We start from the raw sequence: 9,957 nt of genomic DNA on the forward strand, positions 1-9,957 counted from the left end.
AGTGCTGGGATTAAAGGCGTGTGCCACCACGCCTGGCTAAGGTGCCATCTTTTAAGGTGCGGCTTCGGGTAGCCCAGGGGAGGGGCCATGGCCTCCTACAGTATATGTCCATGACAGCCACATCTGGATAGCATACATAAATAATTTTTATCCAGAACACATTATACGACCCAGTGATGCTGTCTTCTTGTCAATAATCTTATTGGCAGTTTTTACATGTGAGATTCCATGTTGAGCATCTTTTTTTCCTGTTATACTGCAAGACTTTTTTTTTCACTTTAATATTTTGTTCACTCAAATTCATTGAACATAGGAAAGTCTGAGTTAATTTTAGTCATTTAAATGGGAAAATATGTGAAGTACATTTTATTTCATTTAGTCTCAAAGCATTAAAACAAATAATTTCAGACAAAATTTGAGTACTATTAATGGTTTAACTGGATGTTTATATAAAGCTTCAATTTTGCTAACATAAAATTATATTGTTATGAGTATATTCTTTACTATAGACCAAAATTTCCTACAAAACTTTTGGCTACTCAGTAACAGTGTGCTTCCAGGAGAAAGCATCCAGTCCTTTTGATAATGAAGTTTTATAGTTTTAGCATTCCTTTTAAAACATAACTTTGAAAATATTGCTCCTATTTCATCAATGCAAGTAAGAACAACTCATTTTGTGTAATACAATAAACAAAATATTTAGAAAAACAAATGTTTTTATTTCAATTAAATATTTTAAGGAGGAAATGTTCCTGAATCAGTTATTTGGATGTTAAATATATAAGTTTCCGAGGTAAATAAGAGAACACAAGTAATTTTGCTTTAAAAAAAATAAAAGAAGAAAATTTACAACAAACAACTCAGATTAAAACTGACAGAGAAATCTTTAAAAATCGCAGATTAAGCTCTTTCTCATCTTGCAAGAAGTTGGTGCAAAAGCTGAGACGCCTGATACAAACTAAAAAACCTGAGGCCAAGAAGGCGGCGGCTGCTGCTGCTGCTGCTGCTGCTACTGCTGCTGGTGCCTCTGGTGCCCTGGCTGCTGGTGCACCCAAAAGGGGTCACCCTAAGGTTAGAAAGCCCAGGAAGGGGAAGCCCCACTGCCGCAAAAACCCTGTCCTGGTTAGAGGAATTGGCAGGTACTTCCAACCTGCTATACGTAGAATACGTTCCAGAAAGGCCTTGTACAAAAGGAAATACTCAGCTGCCAAGACCAAGGTTGAAAAGAAGAAAAGGAGAAGGCCCTTGCTACTGTCACAGAAACGGTGGCGACAAGATCGGTGGTACCCAGATGGTGACGCTTCAAAAAAATGCCTAGGTGTTATCCTACCGAAGCTGTGCCTTGGAAGCTGCTGAACCAAGGCAAAAGGCTCTTAAACCAGCTCTTCAGGCTGCACTCCAGCATCACTCTGGGAACTTGGGAACTGTCCTGAGCATCCTCACTGGGTGCCATGGGGGCAAGAGAGTGTTTTTTTGTTTTGTTTTGTTTTTATTTTAATTGGATATTTTATTTATTTACATTTCAAATCTCCTTTCCTGGTTTCCCCTCCAGAATCCCCCATCCCATTCTCTATGAGATTCACTACCACCTCACTGCCCTGGCATTCCTCTACACTGAGGCATCGACCAAGGGATAAAACACTCCACCCATTGATGTCCTCCTACAAGACCAGCATAGGGTTGCCTTATCAGGCATCAGTGGGAGGGGACACCCTTGGTCCTGTGAAGGATTGATGCCCCAGTGTAGAGGAATGCTAGGGCAGTGAGGGAGGAGTCGATGAGTGGGTGGGGAAGCACCCTCATAGAAGCAGGGGGAGGGGGAATAGGATAGGGGATTTGTGGAGGAGAAACTTGGAAAGGGGGTAACTTTTGAAAAGTAAAATGAATGAAATATCCAATTTAAAAAAGACTCAGAAGTCAATATGCTGCTGATACTAGACCCATAGATCCAACCTGGGATTCTTTTGTTGTTGTTGTTGTTGTTTTGTTTTGCTTTGTTTTTGTTTTTATTTATTTATTTTATTATTATTATTTTCTTTATTTACATTTCGAATGCTATCCCAAAAGTTCCCTATATCCCCCCGCCCCTGCTCCCCTACCCACCCACTCCCACTACTTGACCCTGGCCTTCCCCTGTGCTGGGTCATATAAAGTTTGCAAGACCAAGGGGCCTCTCTTCCCAATGATGGCCAATTAGGCCATCTTCTGCTACATATGCAGCTAGAGACANNAGCTCAGGGGGTACTGGTTAGTTCATATTGTTGTTGCACCTACAGGGTTGCAGCCCCCTTCAGCTCCTGGGTACTTTCGATAGCTCCTCCATTGGGGGCCCTGTGTCCCATCAAATAGCTAACTGTGAGCATCCACTTCTGTGTTTGCCAGGTACTGGCATAGCCTCACAAGAGGCCGCAATATCAGGGTCCCTTCAGCAGAATCTTGCTGGCATGTGCATTAGTATCTGGATTTCCAACCTAATATGTAGATTATGGTATACCCTACTTCTATTTGCCCTGGATATAAGAATCCACATATTATATTAAGGTCTCTTCTTTACTAAATTTTGCTGCCACCAAAATGATCATTTTCTAAGACCCAAACCGCCCAAACAAGACACTAGTCACAAATGATGCATTGCCATATAGCTATATATCTTCCTTTGTTTTCCTATGTAGCAAAATGCAAATACTCTGAGGCCCCCATGCTATTGAGTTTTAATGACAATTTTTCTCCACTCCTTACACACATCACAAAGAGGCTGTAGATCTCATCATTACAGCTGTCCATTTTGTAATGATGGACACATATTATACAATGAATGTGTAAGCAAACCCTTCTTTACTGACACCTGAAATGACTTAGAATACTAATTGCACAAGTTCTGCATCAAAAAAGATGGATCATCTGTAGCTTTGGTGCCCTTATGAAAAGATCAGGAGGCATGTCCCATGTAGAAAACCAGCTGTGAGAATTTGTCTGTCATCTGCTTATTATTGGAAAATATCTCGAGCCAATTTTCTCATGTCTCCACAAATTGGTTTCAAATGGCAAGTTATTCCAGAAAAAAATAAAATAAAATAAACACAGCAAATAAGAAATAATGTTTTATCTGCTACTTAGTAAACTTTTAACTAAAAAAGGTGACTATGAAATTTTTCATCACTGGGAAACTACTATTTAGTATATTATTATAAAAATGGTTAAATTCTAGATGATAAAATACCTACAGAGATTAATGACCAGTTTTGAAATTATATGAGAAGGATTAAAACATTTGTTTGTAAATATGATTGTTGACATTAAAACATGCTGGTAAAGAAAGAAATATGAATAAGATCAGCATAAAAATTAACATGATAAAAATTACAAATACAAACTTCAGAACCAAAATATAAAGTACGTGAAGTACCACTTTCCCAATTAGAATTGCAGGCACTACATAATGATTACTGTATTTCAATCTCAGTGCCTATGAACATGATCCTCAGTGCCAGAGAATCTCTGGAAATATTAATTTGTGAGCAGACATTGAACTGGATGAATTGCAATTCTCAGTGAATCCATTGTAACCCTAAGAGTATCTAGACATTGACTAGAAATCTAAATATATTAGAAAAGAGAATTCCTGCTACTGAAGAAGTCATAGAGATTCAATATGACCTTACTTGCTACTGTTTCCTTTGAAGATGAAAGAAGGAGATAAATCAAAGGGTACAAGTGACTTTAAAACTGAAAGGTCAGCAAACAGATACTTCTCAGATGTTCAAGAAGAGGCCACTGGCCACGGATATTTTGATTTTAGCCAAGTGACACATATCGCCAAATTCCACTCCATATGCTAAGATCATTAATCTATTTTTTTACTGTATATTTTTGTTCATTTGTTCTGGAGAAAAACCTACTATACTGAGCTGACAAGCTGACTACAGGAGAAATATTAAAGAACCAACACTTCAAAATAAAATCTGATGTTCTCCAATATATGAAACAGAGTTCAAAGTAAAGAGGGAAGAGCAGGGAAGCAGGGAATCTCAGAGCTATAGCCACCACCATCACCACCAATTTATATTAGAAACAACAAAGACACAAAAGCTTAATCACAACATAGTCACAAGTGAAATCACTAACCATTTGACAAAGCAATATTTTTAATGACTTCTGACTTTTCACCATTAACAATATCAGTAGAGAGTAATACACTACCCTGAAATTTTGAAAATACACTCAACTCCAAATTGTAATAACAAATAAAGAGATAACTTTTAAAAAGCAACACAGGAATATATAAAGAACAATGAAAATGTATTAGGGTATGCTTTAAGTAGACATTCAGTAAAAAAAAAGTTTTAAAGAAAGTTGTTTATACTTTTTATAACCTGACAGAAGATGTGACTTAAAAGAAATGCTCAGAAGCATCCAAAGGACATTAATTAATATGTTACATGTAATCATAAGCATATAAAAACAAAAAGATCACATACGTAAGAACAGAGTTTAGAGTTAAACATATTTTTTAAAAAAATTTTTTATTTGATATTTTCTTCATTTACATTTCAAATGCAATCCTGAAAGTCCCCTATAACCTCCCCCCGCCCTACTCCCCAAGCCACCCACTCCCAATTCCTGTCCCTGGCCTTCCCCTGTACTAGGGCATATAATCTTTGCAAAAACAAGGGCCTCTCCTCCCAGTGAAGATGGACTAGGCCATCTTCTGCTACATATGCAGCTAGAGACATGAGCTCTGAGGGGGAATGGTTAGTTCATAATGTTGTTCCCCCTATAGAGTAGAACTTTCTCTAGCTCCTCCATTTGGGGCCCAGTGTTCCATCCAATAGCTAACTGTGAGCATCCACTTCTGTATTTGCAAGGCACTGGCATAGCCTCACAAGAGACAGCTATATCAGTGTCCTGTCAGCAAAATCTTGCTGGCATATGCAAAAGTGTCTGGGTGTGGTGGCTATTTATGAGATGGATTCCTGGGTGGGGCAGTCTCTGGATGGTCCTTCTTTCACTCTCAGCTCCAAACTTTGTCTCTGTAACTCTTTCCATGGGTGTTTTGTTCCTGTTCTAAGGAGGAACAAAGTATCCACACTTCGGTCTTCCTTCTTCTTGAGTTTCTTGTGTTTTGCAAAATTTATCTTCACTATTCTAAGTTTCTGAGCTAATATCCGCTTAATAGTGTGTATATATCATGTGAGTTGTTTTGTGATTGGGTTACCTCACTCAGAATGATATCCATCAGATATATCCATTTGCCTAAAAATTCCATAAATTCATTGTTTTTAACAGCTGAGTAGTTCTCCAAAGTGTAATTGTACCACAATTTCTGTATCCATTCCTCTGTTGAGGGACATCTGGATTCTTTCCAGCTTCTGGCTATTATAAATAGGGCTGTTTTGAACATAGTTGAGCATGTGTCCTTATTACCAGTTGGAACATCTTCTGGGTATATGCCCAGGAGAGATATTGCTGGATCTTCCGGTTATACTATGTCCAGTTTTCTGAGAAACCATCAGACTGATTTCCAGAGTGGTTGTACAAGCTTGCAATCCCACCAGCAATGGAGGAGTGTTCTTCTTTCACAATATCCTTGCCAGCACCTGGTGGCACCTGAATTTTTAATCCACTGGTGAGGTGGAATCTCAGGGTTGTTTTGATTTGCATTTCCCTGATGATTAAGGATGTTGAACATTTTTTCAGGTGCTTCTCAGCCATTTGGTATTCCCCAGTTGAGAATTTTTTGTTTAGCTCTGTAGCACATTTTTGTTATAATTTTTTATTAGATATTTTTTTCATTTACATTTCAAATTTCAACAGCATTTGAAATGTACCCCATTTGTTGGAGTTATTTGATTTTCTGGAGACAAAATTCTTGAGTTCTTTGTATATATTGGATATTAGTCCTGTATCAGATTTAGGATTGGTAAAGATTCTTTCCTAATTGGTTGGTAGCCTTTTTGTCTTATTGACAGTGTCAATTGCGTTACAGAAGTTTTGCAACTTTATGAGGTCCCACTTATCTATTCTTGATCTTATACCACAGGCCATTGCTGTTCTGTTCAGGAATTTTTCCCCTGTGCCCATATGTTCAAGGCTTTTCTCCTCTTTCTCCTCTATAAGTTTTAGTGTCTGTGTTTTTATGTGGAGTTCCTTGATCCACTTAGACTTGAGCTTTGTACAAGGAGTTAAGATTGGATCAAGTAGCATTCTTCTACATGATAACAGCCAGCCGAGCCAGCACCATTTGTTGAAAATGCTGTCTTTTTTCCATTGGATGGTCTTAGCTCACTTGTCAAAGATCAAGTGACGATAGGTGTGTGGGTTCATATCTGGGTCTTCAATTCTATTCCATTGATCTACCTGTCTGTTGCTGTACCATTACCATGCAGTTTTGTTTTGTTTTGTTTTGTTTTGTTTTGTTTTGTTTTGTTTTGTTTTGTTTTTACCACAATTGCTCTGTAGTACAGCTTAAGGTCAGGCATGTTTATTCCACCAGAGGTTCTTTTACTGTTGAGAATAGTTTTTGCTATCCTAGGTTTTTGTTACTCCAGATGAATTTGCAAATTGCCCTTTCCATCTTGGTTAAGAATTGAGTTGGAATTTTGATGGGGATTGCATTGAATATGTACATTGCTTTCAGCAAGAAAGCCACTTTTACTATATTAATACTGCTAATACATGAATATGGGAGATCTTTCCATGTTCTGAGATCTTCTAGTGTATGCTCTCTCTAGTTTCTTTTTGGAGGAACTCAGAACTATGAGTTTTCCTCTCAGGAATGCTGTCATTGTGTCCCATAAGTTTGGATATGTTGTGGCTTCATTTTCACTAAACTCTAAAAAATCTTTAATTTCTTTCTTTATTTCTTCCTTGACCAAGGTATCATTGAGAAGAGTGTTGTTATGTTTCCAAGTGAATGTTGGCTTTATATTATCTAGGTTGTTATTGAAGATCAGCCTTAGTCCATGGTGCTCTGATNGGATGCATGGGACAATTTCAATATTTTTGTATCTGTTGAGGCCTGTTTTATGACCAATTATATGGTCAATTTTGGAGAAGGTACCATGAGGTGCTGAGAAGAAGTTATATCCTTTTGTTTTAGGATAAAATGTTTTGTCGATATCTGTTAAATCTATTTCTTTCATAACTTCTGTTAGTCTCACTGTGTCTCTGTTTAGTTTCTGTTTCCAGGATCTGTCCATTGATGAGAGTGGGGTGTTGAAGTTTCCCACTACTATTGTCTGAGGTGCAATGTATGCTTTGAGCTTTACTAAAGTTTCCTTAATGAATGTGACTGCCTTTGCATTTGGACCACAGGTATTCAGAATTGAGAGTTCATCTTGGAAGTTTTTATCTTTGATGAGTAAGAAGTGTCCCTCCTTGTCTTTTTTGATAACTTTAGCTTGGAAGTTGATTTTATTCGATATTAGAATAGCTACTCCAGCTTGTTTCTTTGGACCATTTGCTTGGAAAATTGTTTTCCAGCATTTTAATCTGAAGTAGTGTCTGTCTTTGTCCCTGAGGTGGGTTTCCTGTAAGCAGCAAAAAGTTGGGTCCTGTTTAAGTAGCCAGTCTGTTAGTCTATGAGTTTAGACCATATCTTAAATAATCTTACAGCATGTCTACATTTTATGTCCAATGTGAATTTTATTGTGTAACATTTTATAAATTTAAATTGTGTAAACTTAAAAAAACTGAAAAAGTCATGTCAAATGTAACTTTAAAAAATAATATATTATATATGTATACATAATATACATATTATATATTGTGTATTATGTATATATATTTTTTAAATAGTCCCTAATGATGACATGGAATTTAGAGGTATGTATTATGACTTTTTAAAGCTTGAATATCATTGATTTTTGGACTACTTTTTCATTTGGTTAGTTTATCTAAGAGTTTCTCAATCCTCTTGATCTTTTTGAAGAATAAACTCTATTATACTCATGTTTTGTATTTTTATTTTAGTATCAATGAAAGAAATTTTCTTTGTTACATAAATACAAGAATTTTCAATAAAATACTTGAAAGTGAATATAATCTACTTCACCAAAAATTGAGTTATTTTCATGCCAGGAAAGCAAAGATTATTTAACTCTCGACCAACAATAAATGCAAAGCACAGCAGGAATTTAATGAATAGTTCTCAATCATAACAAGAGATGAAGGACAAACCTTCTTCTATCCTAAGTTAAAAGACCAGGAATTGAAGGCCATGCTTTGATATAATGAGCATTATGTTTTTTTTTTTTTAATGTATCTTTTATTTGCTAGATTTAATTATCATCTCAGAAGCTTCCTGATGAATAAGTTCATCCTTTCTAGTTCTTTCTGAACTCTGGTTGGCTGGTTCAGTTCAACTGTTCTGGCTTAAAACTTCTCTCTGAGCTTAATGATTCGAACTGGCCTTGCCAGACTTCTGCTTGGAAAAACTTCCTCTGAGTTCCAAACAAAACAGAACAGCACTGACTGCACAAAACTGAACACAACTTCACAAAGTCAACTGAATCCCACAACAATCTGCAGTAAAATGTACTGACCTGACCTGACTTGAACTCTGTAGCATTGCTGGAACTCAATGGTACTCACTGAACTGTCCTCTATTCCTGACTTACTCTGTTCTGCTCTTAAGTAGCCTCTTTCCTATTTGTTCTTATGAGAGTTTGGTGTATTCTATCTCTGACTCATTCTTTCAGATTTTTTTCTCAGATTCATCAAATTTTCTTCACTTCAATTAGACATCACTTTCAAACATGGCAATGTCCTTCTACAAAGGAACTATAAATTCATTGTTGGGATTAAATGTGTTTCAATCCCGAAGTAGATGTCTTCCAGCATCAAGAACTGGATTAAAGGCATGTTACAGGATTAAATTCCTCTACATTTTAATGAATAAAAATCGGTAGCTGAAATCATAGGAAAAGAGAAAAATTAAACCTTTTTATTAAACTTCAAAACAAAAAGAAAGTAATGATCCTAAATGCTTAAGTATTCTGCTCAGTCCTTATATTTGTAGGCAGAGCAATAAGTCCACGGATTTTAAAAATCGGGATACAAGGAGAAAGGAAAATTATGACTATATTCAAATGACAAGATCAGAACACAGTCCATGAATGGAGGAGTGTGAGGGGAATTCTGAGTGCTTATTTGAACAGACCCCCCCACCAAGTAAAAGTCTTGTGACCTTAGTTTCTTCATAACATGAAACTGTTCTTGGAAATTTTTGTGTGCTCTTTCCAGATATAGTAGATATGAATTAGTTTATTTCAGATTATTCTTTATAACAGGCTATCGTTATTTGTTTTTATGCAAATACAGAAAAACAGGTTTTTGTCATATAAGGTTTCCCACTATGATTGTACAATTTACACACATGACTCTTTTGAACTCTCAGAGTATACATTATATGATGCTCTGAATATAGTAGGATGTTGTGTAAGGCTTTAGCCTTACTCATTTATGAATTCCACTCTTCCAAGTAGCACCACCTCTAGAGTGGTGAACAGTGTCATCCTGAACAGGGACCTGAAGTTGCTTCTGAATAGGGATCCCGCAGAAGCAGATGAGTGAGACTAAAATAGAGCAGAGACCAGGCAAGGCTTTTCCTTATGTCCAGCTGGTGCATCATATTTCAAAGAAAGGCAGAGCACATGTATACCAATAACAACTGTTAGATTGCTTAGAAATTACTTGTAGGGAATGCTAGGGTGGGTAGGTGGAGGAGCACCCTCATAGAAGCAGGGGAAAGGCGATGTGATAGGGGGTTTCCAGAGGGAAGAATGGGAAAGGGGATAACATTTGAAATGTAAATAAAGAAAATACCTAATAAAAGAAAAGAAAAGGAAAAAACGATAAATAAAAACCAGAAAAAAAGAAAGAAAGAAAGAAAGAAAGAAAGAAAGAAAGAAAGAAAGAAAAGAAATTACTTGTAAACTCTGGTTTCCAAAAAAAAAA

Source organism: Mus pahari, chromosome 11, assembly GCF_900095145.1.
Source record: "Mus pahari chromosome 11, PAHARI_EIJ_v1.1, whole genome shotgun sequence".
In the NCBI taxonomy this organism is placed as follows: Eukaryota; Metazoa; Chordata; class Mammalia; order Rodentia; family Muridae; genus Mus; species Mus pahari.